General features: G+C 34.5%; 1 protein-coding gene across 1 annotated transcript in view; it reads right to left on the bottom strand.

Moving 5' to 3' along the window:
• The window catches only part of LOC126972809 (5-hydroxytryptamine receptor), a 112,142-nt gene that overhangs the window by 30,919 nt on the left and 68,154 nt on the right, over window positions 1-13,069 (bottom strand). The window lies entirely within an intron of this gene.

The following is a 13,069-nucleotide window of genomic DNA, read 5'->3' as shown; positions in this document are numbered from 1 at the left end:
AGATACAAGTTATTCTCGTGAACACAAACTATACCAGGTGGAGCTACTATCGTATTTGTATTAAATTGTATTATATTTTGATAATATACTTACAATGTATAATATATATATTTAAAGAGACTAGGTCCTTCAGTCAAACTGTAAGTACAGTTTTACAGGGTTTTGTTATCGTGTGAATGTTTAATAATTTAATACATAAATACCCGAGCGTGACGGTTTATCATCATACGTCATAATGTCTGCAATATAAACCTCGACTTAAGAAGGATTCATTACAATAAAAGAATACAGTCTACATCCCCAACCTATTTATACCTAAAAAACTCAATACGTAATTTACTAAGATCGTTTTTTTTTCGATGTATACTTGATATTTTTTCCTCATATGTGTATAACGAAGTAAATCGTATTTTGTTTACCAGTGTCATATTACGGAAACGGTTTTGTGAAAGTAAACAAGGTCGCTCAACACGCAAACATTAACGCGTAACAAACATGTCTGAGAAATATTATTTTTGGAGTTCACGTTTATGTACACGCCTGTGTTTTTATGCTAATAAGTCTTTGTTTCGTTTCTAAGGGTGGTAAAGTCATCAGGTATATTCATTGTATCTGTGAAAAATTTAATACGTATTATTTTTGAAATAGTTGCTATATGTATACTGTGTTAAAATATACTCACCCAAAATATCAGTATAGTAGAAATACAATTTATTTTTTTAATTAAAAGTTTTCTTTTTATGGAATAGAAGGACCAAACGAGCTTACGGGTCATCTGATGTTAAGTGATCACCGCAGCTCACTTTCTCTTGCAACACCAGAGGAATCACAAGAGCGTTGCCGGCCTTTTCAGGAAGGTATACTTACTTTTTTTTGAAGGTACCAATGTCGTATCGTCCCGGAAACACCGCATAAGAAATTTTTAAAGGATTTAAACGCGTTTTATTGCAACTATGTTTTTACATTGGATTTTTGCGTAAAAGTTACATTTCTATTTTTATTTTAGTTAACCCATTGTTTCAAGACCTTTCCAGATCTAGTTTTCAGGGGAACTGACGAGATCTGGAAAGGTCTTGAAAGGTCGGGTTAACTAAAATAAAATGTAACTTTTACGAAAAAAACTAATGTGAAAACACAGTTACAATTACATGCGCTTAAATCCTTTAAAAGAGTTTTATTTAAATGTGTAGCACTCGCGTTAATCAAAGAAAATACTAACGCATTGGGAAGCTCATTCCACAGCTTGATTGTACGAGGAGAAAAGTTCCTAGAAAACCGCACTGTGGAGGACCGCCACACATCCAGATGGTGGGGACGATATTCTTATTTGTAGCGTGTCGTGCGAAGAATTCGGTGGCAGGAATCAGGTCAAACAGCTCTTTGGAACACTCTCCGCAAAGACACACAATGAAGCGACATATCTACGCAAAGCCAGGTGATCTAGCCGTTAACAGAGCACTGGTTCCTCGACAATTCGAGTAACACAATTACTGCATAAAATATAATTCATATAAAACTTTATATTTTATAAATCGACCACCGACAGATAGCAATATTATTAAAAAAATTCTAGTCTTGTTATATTATTAATATAAGTCTTTATTCAGATAGTAGAATTTACATATATATTTATATACCATCCTTAACTAAATATCTATCACTATCTGTTTATCTGTTGGCTTAGACTTCTTCCACTCTTTTCTTTTCTGACCATCTCCTGTATTGTCCCCCCCCCCCCGTTTCCTTTTTAGATTTCTGGGGTACCAGACTGATATATTTTTCTCCATTTATCTAAACGCCAAAGGGTTTTTTTTAATGAAAATAAGGGACGAGACGTATAGCTGATGGTAATTGATACGCCCTACCCATTACTATGGAGTGCCGCTCAGGATTCTTGAAAAACCCAAAAATTCAGAGCGGCACCACAATTGCGCTCGTCACCTTGAGACATAGGATGTTAAGTCATTTGCCCAGTAATTTCACTAGCTACGACCCCATTCTGACCGAAACACAGTAATGTTTACACATTACTGCTTCACGGCAGAAATAGGCGCCGTTGTGGTACCCATAATCTAGCCGGCTTCCTGTGCAAAGGAGCCTCCCACTGGGTGTGTCTCGTCCAGCGCCATTTAAGTTTTCATAAATCGTAAGTGACATTAGTTATTTTTGTTTTCTCCCTCAAATCTATGTTTCGAACTTTTTGTTTTATTAATATTCAACATACTCCTCTTGTTATAAATATAATTAAAATCCCATTTTTGTTAACTATCTAATTTGTTTAGATTTCTTGATTTTGATTTGAGGACATTTTTTGAATAAACCACATTCAGTATCTAAACTATACAAACATTGTTACGAGTAAATGATCTTGTACGCTACGAGGTCGATAATGTACGTTGAGTTGATTCTAGTGTTGGGACCACTATAATTCAACGTAAAATTAATTAAATTTGTTATTTAATCGCAATCTTAGAGTTGAACAAGAACAAGATTCAAGCTCAGTGGAATGACCGGTCACACGGAACGCGAGAGGTCTCAGGTTCGAGTCCCACATCGTTCATAAATTTTGTTTTTTGCGACATCTCAAGTCAATTTCCTAATATGCAAATATTGGGGTTGAGCAGGTTATCAACTATAAAGTAGAAACTGTAGATGAAGCAACAACCTGAGTGTTGAACAAGAACAAGATTTATCAACGATACGTCACTCGAACGGTTGGCTCAGTGGAAAGAGCGCTCGCGAGACGTCGCGGGTTCGAGCCCCGCATTGTTCATAAATTTTGTTTTCAAATTTAATTCGTGTAACATTTATTATTGTCTAATTGAAAAATAAATTACAGAAAACGCATAGTCCCAGACTCATGGAAGCCACCCCTTGTCCCTGCGATTCCTAAACAGGTCAGATTTGATTTGTTAACAATGGGTCTATTACTGTAAGGTCCTGCTCTCAAAAATTACCGAAACCAACGTGGACTGCCTCTTGGCATGTTAAGAATACCACCGGTTGATGAATGACCGCCAAAATGGATTTAATCCTGTCACCGATAGAATCAGTTAATGTAGATATAATGAAGGCTTTTAAATACTTGTGGCAAACGGGGTATCTCTCGAAAATTCCACTCATGGGCTTCCAAAGAGTTCTTGCAAGTGGATCACCAGCTTACCTCACTGGGAGCAGTTGTTGTGGTCATTTTATTGGTTATTACTCGAATCTAAAGCCATATTGCATATTAAGGATATGTTGGATGCTTCGTTACTTCGGGAGATGTTATATACAATGGTTATGCAAGCAACTGTCTGTGAAACCTTTAATCAGTGCCTGAAGTAAGTTGTCTCTTCTAAAACCTAATATGTGAGAAACATATTTCTAACTTATCTAAGATAATTAATTAAATAATACATAATATATTGAAGCAATTGGTATAATAGGTTTGAATCTCTGTTTTAGCGTTCCGTAGCCAAAAGGTAAAAAACGGAACCCTTACAGATTCGTCATTTCTGTCTGTCTGTCCATGTATGTCACAGTTACATCTTTCCGAAACGAACTATATTGTTGAAACTTGGTAAGTAGATGTATTCTGTAAACTGCATTAAGATTTTCACTCAAAGATAGAAAAGAACGATAATTTTTGGGGGCTATTAAAATAGGTTATACTTGAACTGAAACTCAAAAATTTTTATTCATCAAACCCATACGGGTGTTGGGGTTTATAAATAGGTCTTCAAAAATATTTTTTTTCTAAGCTGAATAATTTAGAAAGACACTTCCAAAGTAGTAAAATGTGTGTCCCCACTCTGTAACTTCTAAAGTAAGAGAATGATAAAATTAAAAAAATATATGATGTACATTACCGTGCAAACATCCACATAAAATTGGTTAGAACGAGATCTAGTAAGTAGATTTTTTAATACGTCATAGATCGAATTATCAATAACTTCATTGAAAAAAATACACTATTATTAATACGTCGATCAAAGCTAAAACGAACTTCAAGAACTTTTTTTATATTCTGTTACTTGCTGCCACGGAACCGTTCATGGGTGAGTTCGACTCTCACTTGGCTGCTTTTTATTATGTTCCTTGTAAACTAAACAAGAATAATAAACAATGACAAATGCATAAGATATAATATATATTCATTCATGAGATGCATATAAATTATCCTTCCAATTCAAGAAAAGTAAATACTACTACAAAAGAAGAAGTATTTATACTTCTCATAGAAGTGACAAAGCAATCAGCAACAAAATCCAATGTAAAAACAAATTATTATTAATCCATGTAACTACGATCAAAAACAATTCATCGTGATCCTCAAATTGAATTACATTTATCGCTAGTGATGTGCACAATTACTCGATAGATTCGCGCCGGCGTCGATAACTCGTGCAATAAGTTACGTCACTAGTATTCTATTGAGCTGAACCGAGAATTAATGGTGGAGCATTAATCAACAGTGTGTTACAGTGAGCCTTGTGGAACAGACACGGGAGTTAATACTGCCTTTTGCTAAACTGATTGCTGTTTGTTTAATTGAATTAAAATTTGTTTATTGTTTCTGACTAATTGTTTTTGTTACTATCAGCGGATTTTATATTTTTTGAATTCAATTCGTTAAATAATTATAGCTTCTAATTAAGTCTTTCTGGAATCAGTAATAATGTTATGGTTCAATGAATCTCTTATTATAATTTCCTTATTCCGGATCAAAAGAACGGTGTTCGTGTTGATTTAGGAGTTTATGAATCTATCTACTTAACTCTGTCTGTTCATATGAATATTTCTAAATAGCTGAAAGAAATATTTGCTTAAAATATGTTTTATTTTATGATTTATGTAATAATATTCGGTGTGTGTGTGTCTTCGTAATTATTTTATTTTGGATATCTTTTAGTTTTAGAGCGGCATCTCAAGTCAATTTCCTATTATGCAAATATTGGGGTTGAGCAGGTTATCAACTGTAGATCTTGTGGATGAAGCCACAACCTGAGCGTTGAACAAGACATACAATATCCATCAACAGTATGTCACTCGAACGGTTGGCTCAGTGGAAGAACGCTCCTACGGAACGCGAAAGTTCACAAATTTTCTTTTCAAATTTAATTTGTTCTCGAAATCTGAATCAGAAACTAATAAACAATTCTCGCAAAACTAAGTATCACACTTTTCAAATTAATTTTTTTCTTAACTATAGAGGTAGAGATTTAAGATTTAAAACGTTTTCTTGCAAATTTTATAGGCTTTTATTCTTAAAAACTAAAATTATACATTTGTAACATTTTTAACTTAAAAAAGATAAAACAATGAAAATTGACATTTTTAGTTTAGTGTAAAAAATTCAACTAAAATGTATTACATGTTATTTAATTTTTAATAACTGGTATTGCCTCCTCGAGCTCTGATTACAGCTTCGAGCCGGTTTGGCATACTGAACACTAGGTTTCGGAGCCGATGTTGGGGAATATTCTCCCATTCTTCTACCGGGGCCTGCTTTAGTGCCCTGAGGGTAGTAGGTGGTGGTCTGCGATTTATAACTAGCCTCCCAAGCTCATCCCAGGCGTGTTCAATCGGGTTGAGATCAGGACTTCTTGATGGCCAAGCCATCACGCTGATACCGACCTCCTGAATATACTCTTGTACGATATGAGCCGTGTGTGGCCGGGCATTATCATGCATCAGCATCGATCCATCACCCATATTTTCTAAATACGGCCCTGCATACTCATTGAGAATCTCTTGAGCATATCTTTGCCCAGTGAGGGTGCCATTTTCGATGGCTACTAGCTCTATGCGACCTTCTGAAGATATGCCAGCTCATACATGTACAATGCCTCCACCGTATATTTGTTCTTTCTGAGATGCAGGCTTGAAGGTATCGCTCACCAGGTCGCCTGTAAACACTTCGCCTTCCATCAGAAGTGTAAAGGGAGAATCGAGACTCATCTGCAAACAAAATTCTTGACCATTCTTCTTCATCCCACTGCATGTGTTCACGGGCGTATCGCAGTCTCGCTACTCGATGCTGTCTCTCGAGTTTTGGGCCACTCGCTAATCTTCGGGGTTTCAAATTTGCTTCAGCAAGTCTTCTTCTCACTGTACTGTCACTAATGTAGTCCCTCCGGGTCTGAAGTAGCTGTTGCTGGACTTCAACTGCATTTTGGTGGCGATTTCTTAACACAGTGGAAATAATATAACGATCTTCTCAGGCACTGGTACACCTGGGTCTGCCATTACAAGGTCTCCTCAGATGGTGTCCAGTCTCTTCGTACCATCGCTTTACCTTCTGGACCGTTCGTACCGTCACACCCACCATTCTTGCAGTGCGACGCATACTGATGCCTAGTTCCAGAAAAGCCATGATCCTAGCACATTCTTCAACTGAAAGAGGCATGATAAATAAATGTTATGTGCTTTTTAGCATAAATTTTTAAAACAAGACCCATCGATCTTGAAAAAAATTTAAAACAGAAAGAAAAATGTGAATGGTAAAATTGTAATTCGGAAACGTCCACTTTGAAAAAGGAATGGTTTTGTTTTGGAGTTTTTTTTCAGCCAATTCTTAAAAAAAGGTTACTGACTATAAAGTTTTTATGTACAAAATTAAATTCTCTTTGGAGTCCTTTTTATTTCGAAAGTATATCTTGTGAACTTAAAACGTTATCACAATTTTAAAAGTGTGATACTTACTTTTGAAGGCCAGTGTATTAGCTGATGCTTGTGTGCGTGGCATTTTGAAACTCAATGGCATGTTTCAAATTTTGTAACATGCGCTTCGTGTTATTTTACATTGAAATTAATAAAATACAAAATACTTACTGATGATATGTGATCCCAGTGCCTTTCTTATTTCATGTTTTTAATATTTTTACAAAATTTACTACGCAACCCGGAATTATAGTTTCAATTTTTAGCAAATTTTAACAGAACACGTGGCACGTCAATATCGCACATTGTTCGAGACAAGTACGCCAACTTGGGCATACTATTAGTTGCCGCACTTTGCGATTACGCCGGTATCTAGTTGGAGCGCAGCCGATATCGATCCTTAATCTTGAAGAGAATTACCCTACGAATAAACGTCAAACCGTATAATATTTATAATTTATTAATTACACATATCATTCCTTGACCTGTTATAGAGTTCAAGAGCCTAATGACTAAAACTATTCCAGGAGGCTGAATAACCTTAACAATTTTTATTCACTCAAGTTTAATGACTTACCTCATAGATCTATTAATTCCAGATATTTCAAATACCTTTAAGCGTTCATAGTGAGTACTATAATATTCAGCATTTCATAACATAACCGTGGCATTTCTTATTCCCAGGTAGTCTTCCGTTTAAAGTAGTACTGATCTATTATGCGGTAAAGAGATGCCAAGGAGAATATAAATCTATCTAATGAGCGCAATAAAAAACGGCCGAGATGAGGCAATGCAAAAAATGTAATTCTAGGTCGCACCGCAGGGGGGGGGGGGAGGTAGCGTGGGAGCCTTCTGTCTCCTCCACTATAAGTGAAACGGTTAGCAAAGGGAATTATAAGCCTGATTGGTTCTGGACTTCAATAAGCTTAGTTTAATCGAAGTTTCGTGTCTTACGCTTTGATTAATTTGTCGCTTTTAAGTTTGAGTTTATGAATTTTATGTAGATTTTTGTGGACTTTCATTGTATCTTATTTGTTGTATTATTAGAAATTATGATGTGTACGACAAAGATACATCAATATTTTCGTCTTAGATAATTTAAGCGTCTAGGATAGATGTTGTTGCTAGACAACCGATGAAAAAAGGCCAGGTATTTTTTTTTATGAAAATAAGAGACGAGACGAGTAGGACATTTAGCTGATGGTAATTGATACGCCCTGCACATTACAATGCAGTGCCACTCAGGATTCTTGAAAAACCCCAAAAATTCTGAACGGCACTACAACTGCGCTCGTCACCTTGAGACATAAGATGTTATCTCATTTGCCCAGTAATTTCACTAGCAACGGCGTCCTTCGGACCGAAATACAATAATGCTTAGACATTAGTTCTTCACGGCAGAAAAAGCCGCCCTTGTGGTACCCATAATCTAGCCGGCATCCTGTGCAGAGGAGCCTCCCACTGGTAATAATACTTTAGTGAGCGTTACAAGCTACGTCTTACACTTGCGATTTGTCTGACACTTTATGTTAATGTCGTGCATTTAAGTAAAACACTTTTAGAGGATAAAAACGCGTGTAATTGTAACTGTGTTACTACATTTTTATTTTAATCAACCCGACGTTTGAAGACTTTTCCAGATCTCGTTTTCAGGGGGACTGCAGATGAAATAAGTCAAAGATAGTATTAGTCATAGTTGTCATTATGAAGTTTAGCGCCATTTGTAGGCGGTTTTCAGCAAAATTTACTAACAGTGTTCACTTCTTTTTTTGGTATGTGTAGTTGTTGGTTTTAATTAAGAGATTAGTGGATTCCAGATGTTAGATAATTTTAGACCGTATTCTCTGATGAAATTTGAGTGTTTTTTAATTTCGATGGCTTCACGTACCAGTCTTAGGAAAAATCTATTCTCTTTTAGCAAAACTTTAGATTGGTCGAACCGGATGTAGTGGTTAAGACGGCCTGTTATGTGTTCACATACAGCTGACTTAGAGTGACGTCTGTGTTTGATATCCGCAATGTGTTCTTTAAATCAACTTGAGATATTGCGTTTGGTTTGCCCAATTGCCAAGAGGCGACAGTCGCAGTCCAGTTTATAGATACCCAGGGGCGTGCATTGGTTTTCTGTGGACTAGTAATAGTTGAGCTTTGGAATAAGCAAAGATTGCTTACTGTAGGTTCTTAGTATCTAGAGTAAGGAAATTTTTTACGAGTGGGTGTTCAATTGAAGTTTGGTAATAAAACGGAACCAAATTTAAAACTAAATTAACTTTAACACTAGTGCTGTATTTATTTAGGATCATAACTAGGTAGGCACTGCCTTATTTTTTTATTTTTTTTTATTTATTTATACTATTAATCATTTACAGAAATAATCTTAAAAGCTAACATAGTCCCGCAAAACTGTTTGGACCTGCTAATGCCTGTATTGTGATATGCACGCCCCTGTAGACACCCGCATCTTGCAGTGGAATATTACATTTTGCTTGTCTCAAGAATTGCTGGATCATTGTGCGTGCATTGCTCAAAAAAGAGGTGAACTGTCAACCTCAATTTTTTTCGACATTTTCACAGCTGTCAAACTCTATCCAGACATAAAAATGATCTAAGATAATTGTTGTTAAATGATAATAGTGTTATTATATTAATGCATTTATATAATAAATGCATTTAATGATAAGAAGTAATAAGTATTTATATAATAAATGCATTTACAACAAGATCCCAGAAAATTTACAAAAAAAAGTGTTACGAAATTCATAAGAATTGTTAAAAATGTTTATGTGGTAAAGGTTACTATAACATAAATAACTATCAATGATACCACAGATTGTGAAGTGAATAAGCGGCCACCCTCAGGCTATTCACTAATAAATTTTACTGTAGTAAATTGTATAGTGACGAAATTTTATTAAAGAAAAAAACCCTCTGAGTTTCGTTCGCCCATTCTTCTCAATTACTATATCTGGATCTAAATCTTGTTAAAATTCATACAAAATTGCCTAAAGACTTTATTCAAAATACTCGATGGCACAACCACCCACTTGTCCGACATTCATCTAAGAGTTCCCAATCGGTCTTCAAAACATGAACACCCTTTTACCATTCCGTTCTGTAATAATAACGTGTCCTTCCATAACCCTATCTATAGAATTTGTCGTCAATACAATGCCCTACTACTCGAAAATACTTAAGTACCTGACATCTACAGTTCATCAGCTGTATGTAAATGAAAATCTTGTTTGTATAAATTCCTTAATTAGTTTAAAATATTTTAAATATCCTTAATATCGCCATGCCATAATAGTATTCACGTCTGTTTTTATAAATATATATTTTCTCTCTCTTTTTATTTTAAAATATAACATTACCTAAAGTTTTAAAATATTATTATTGTATTTTAATAGTAATTATTCATTTCTAATAAACATGCTATGTACACACTCTAGTACAGTTGCAGCCTACTTTGTATTTAGCTGATATTATTTTTTTCGTTAACAATGTATTTGTTGTAATTCTGTTGTCTGTACCTATTAAATAATGTGTGTACTTATTAAATCAATTCAGTAGTTTTTGTTTTATATCCGGACATACATATAGAGAAACAAACAAAAATCTATAAGCTACTTTTTGGCTTCGGTAGTATTATTTAAACAGCTAGTATTATTTCAAATGAATATTTAATGTAAAGTTCTTAATTACAGTTACGATACTATTATAAAAGTAAGAGATTGGTAAATAAATAGACCAGTTGAATACGGTGATAAGATGAAATTTATATGTCTACTTATATTAATAATGTGAATGTAAGTTTGTTTGTTACGCTTTCACGCCTAAGCTACTGAACCGATTTTGAAGGTGAATTTAGTACAGAGATAGACTAGAGTTTTGAAAAGGACAAAGGCTACATTTTGTTGCGTAAAATAAATGGAGGGGTTGAAATAGGGGATGGAAGTTCGTCATTTCACCATAAAGCTTTGTATTTAGGCATTTGATAAGAAGTAATAAGTATTTGATAGAGCATATTTGAAACTTTGATCTACATCCCCATGATGAAATAGAAGATTAAAGTTGGCAGGTAAATACTATTAAAAGGCATAAAACGCATTTATTTTCTCAAAATTGATTCCTTTAGAATTCTTTTTGATGTTATTTCTAATAACTACTAGACACTACTACCGCTTCGGAAACAAATGGCGCTCTGAGAGAGAAGAAGCGGCGCAAGAAACTCTCCCAGCATTCTTTTTTGCGCTCTTTTCAATAAAAATATACAATATTGTACAGTCATTTCTAGCGCTATAAAATAATCACAATCTAGTCCCAGGCTGTCCGATCATTTAGATATTCAGCAGTGGAGTAATAGGATTAACGGCAGAGACATTTTTTTATAAAACATGTAAATTTATTTATAGATAATGCCTGAACAGTGGCTTATTATAGAAGTGTATAACATTTACCCTTAAAGCTATTATGTATCTTATGATTTGATCTTATGATATTATAAAAGAGACTGTCCACAATGGTAAAGGATATCCGCTTTATCGTAGATATGCAAAGTATCCCAAAAAAAAGACGAAAGTGACTATTCCACGCGGACGCAGTCCCGGGTAAAAACTAGTATATATATAATGAAATAATGTCAAACAGAACAGCAAAACAAATAACAATAGCAAAGATTTTTAATTAAACTGTTTAGAATAACTCATAAGACTGTATTATGTCATATGAATAGGTAAGATTACGTAACAAATACTGTATTCATGAGAAAATAGCTACAACGCGGATCTTGCCATAATTATAGCTTACTTCTTATAGGTTGGCATGCAGGTGGGAGGCATTGGATAGGTTTGCATGCGCCTCTAGCTAGGTGCAACTTATTGTGAAAATAACTAACCTTACTAACATAATTTTAAAGAAAAATTGTAACTAACATACAATTACTAACACTACCACTAACATTACTTACTTAGTCTAAGAAAAATTGTTACTAACTTAATAACTAATACTTATGGATGTATAGTGTAAGTGCGAAATAAATTATTATTATTATAGGTATGAAACACCCGCGATATGTTACAGTATAACGCTAAAATGGCGGTATATTTTGAATAGATTATTTTGGAAAGTTGATTTGTCTTTATTCTTTGCCAGGCCCTTTCCCATTTTATTTGGGGTAGGCCCTTCGTATCATGTGTCTCAAGGTAGGTCGGTCCTGGGTGGTCCCTTTGTTAACTTGGGCTTCTTTGAGGTTCTTATTTACTACAGACAGTTTCGATTTCTAGTACTTTTTTAGTAAGGTGGTCAGATCGCCTCATTACGTGTCCGTACCACCGCAGATGGCTCTCCTATAGTTTATCTGGGATAGGTCTCACTTTGATGGTGCCTCTTATGCGTGTGTTTCTAACCTGGTCCATCCTAGTCCATCAAAGTTGATTTGTCACGCTTTAAAATCTATATTCGCAGCTGTAGAATTTTACAAAAAGCTTATATCATCTAGTAGTACTCATACTAGTCTCGTGCCAGATTTTGGCGAGTCAACACATCCCGAGGATACCCCGTGTAGAGGCGAAACACGTGTCGAATTGTTTAAAGACAAATTTTGGCGGAATTAACACTAAAGAAAACTCAAATCATTTGGATAATTATGGATTTCCACAAAGTAACACCTACTTCAATAAATTTTACAATTATTTAACACATAGCAACAAATGCGATACAACCGAAGTATGAATAGTATGTTCCCATAGTAAGGAAAAGTAATTTTTTTGCACGCACCAAAAATAAAGTGAATGATGAGATATATAAAAAACATATATTTTATAACAAGTTATTGTAAATTGTAACTTATTTAATAATTATACATGATTTTTCGTGCTAATTAAGGAAACATTTATAAATTTAATTTATTTATTGATTTTCAACAGTATTAAATCTCTTTGTTATTACAGAAGCTACCTACCCAATTAAATTGAAAATTCTCTGCTTACTCTCAGTTACTTTGCAGTTTGTAGGGATAATTCTTTTATGCTATATTTATATAATCAAATTAATGACCATTATTATTATTATTACATCATTACATTGCTGCCATTTTATAGGAACGTCATTGATGCCTTTACGATAGAACTGTGGTGATCTAGATGCGACACACTGTGTGAAAGCATTTTTGCCTCCTGAGAAGAAAACTCGTATACAAAAATCTCTTGAATTTTTGAAGTAACCATCTTTCTTGTGTAAGCTGAATAAAAAAACTACTGAAAGTCGATAGTCCAATGTTGCACATTTATAAAAGAAGAACTACATAGGTAGTGTTGAACCACATAGACCATGTTGTAAAAGCATATAAATTGACTTAAAAAAGTCTTATTAACTCGACTTAGTCGATCAGTAGGTATAGAAAAATTTATATTTGTTCCTGGTGTTA

This window comes from Leptidea sinapis, chromosome 27 (assembly GCF_905404315.1).
Source record: "Leptidea sinapis chromosome 27, ilLepSina1.1, whole genome shotgun sequence".
Classification (NCBI taxonomy): Eukaryota; Metazoa; Arthropoda; class Insecta; order Lepidoptera; family Pieridae; genus Leptidea; species Leptidea sinapis.
Note: the sequence above shows the minus strand (reverse complement) of the source record. Positions and strands in the feature narration are given on the sequence as shown.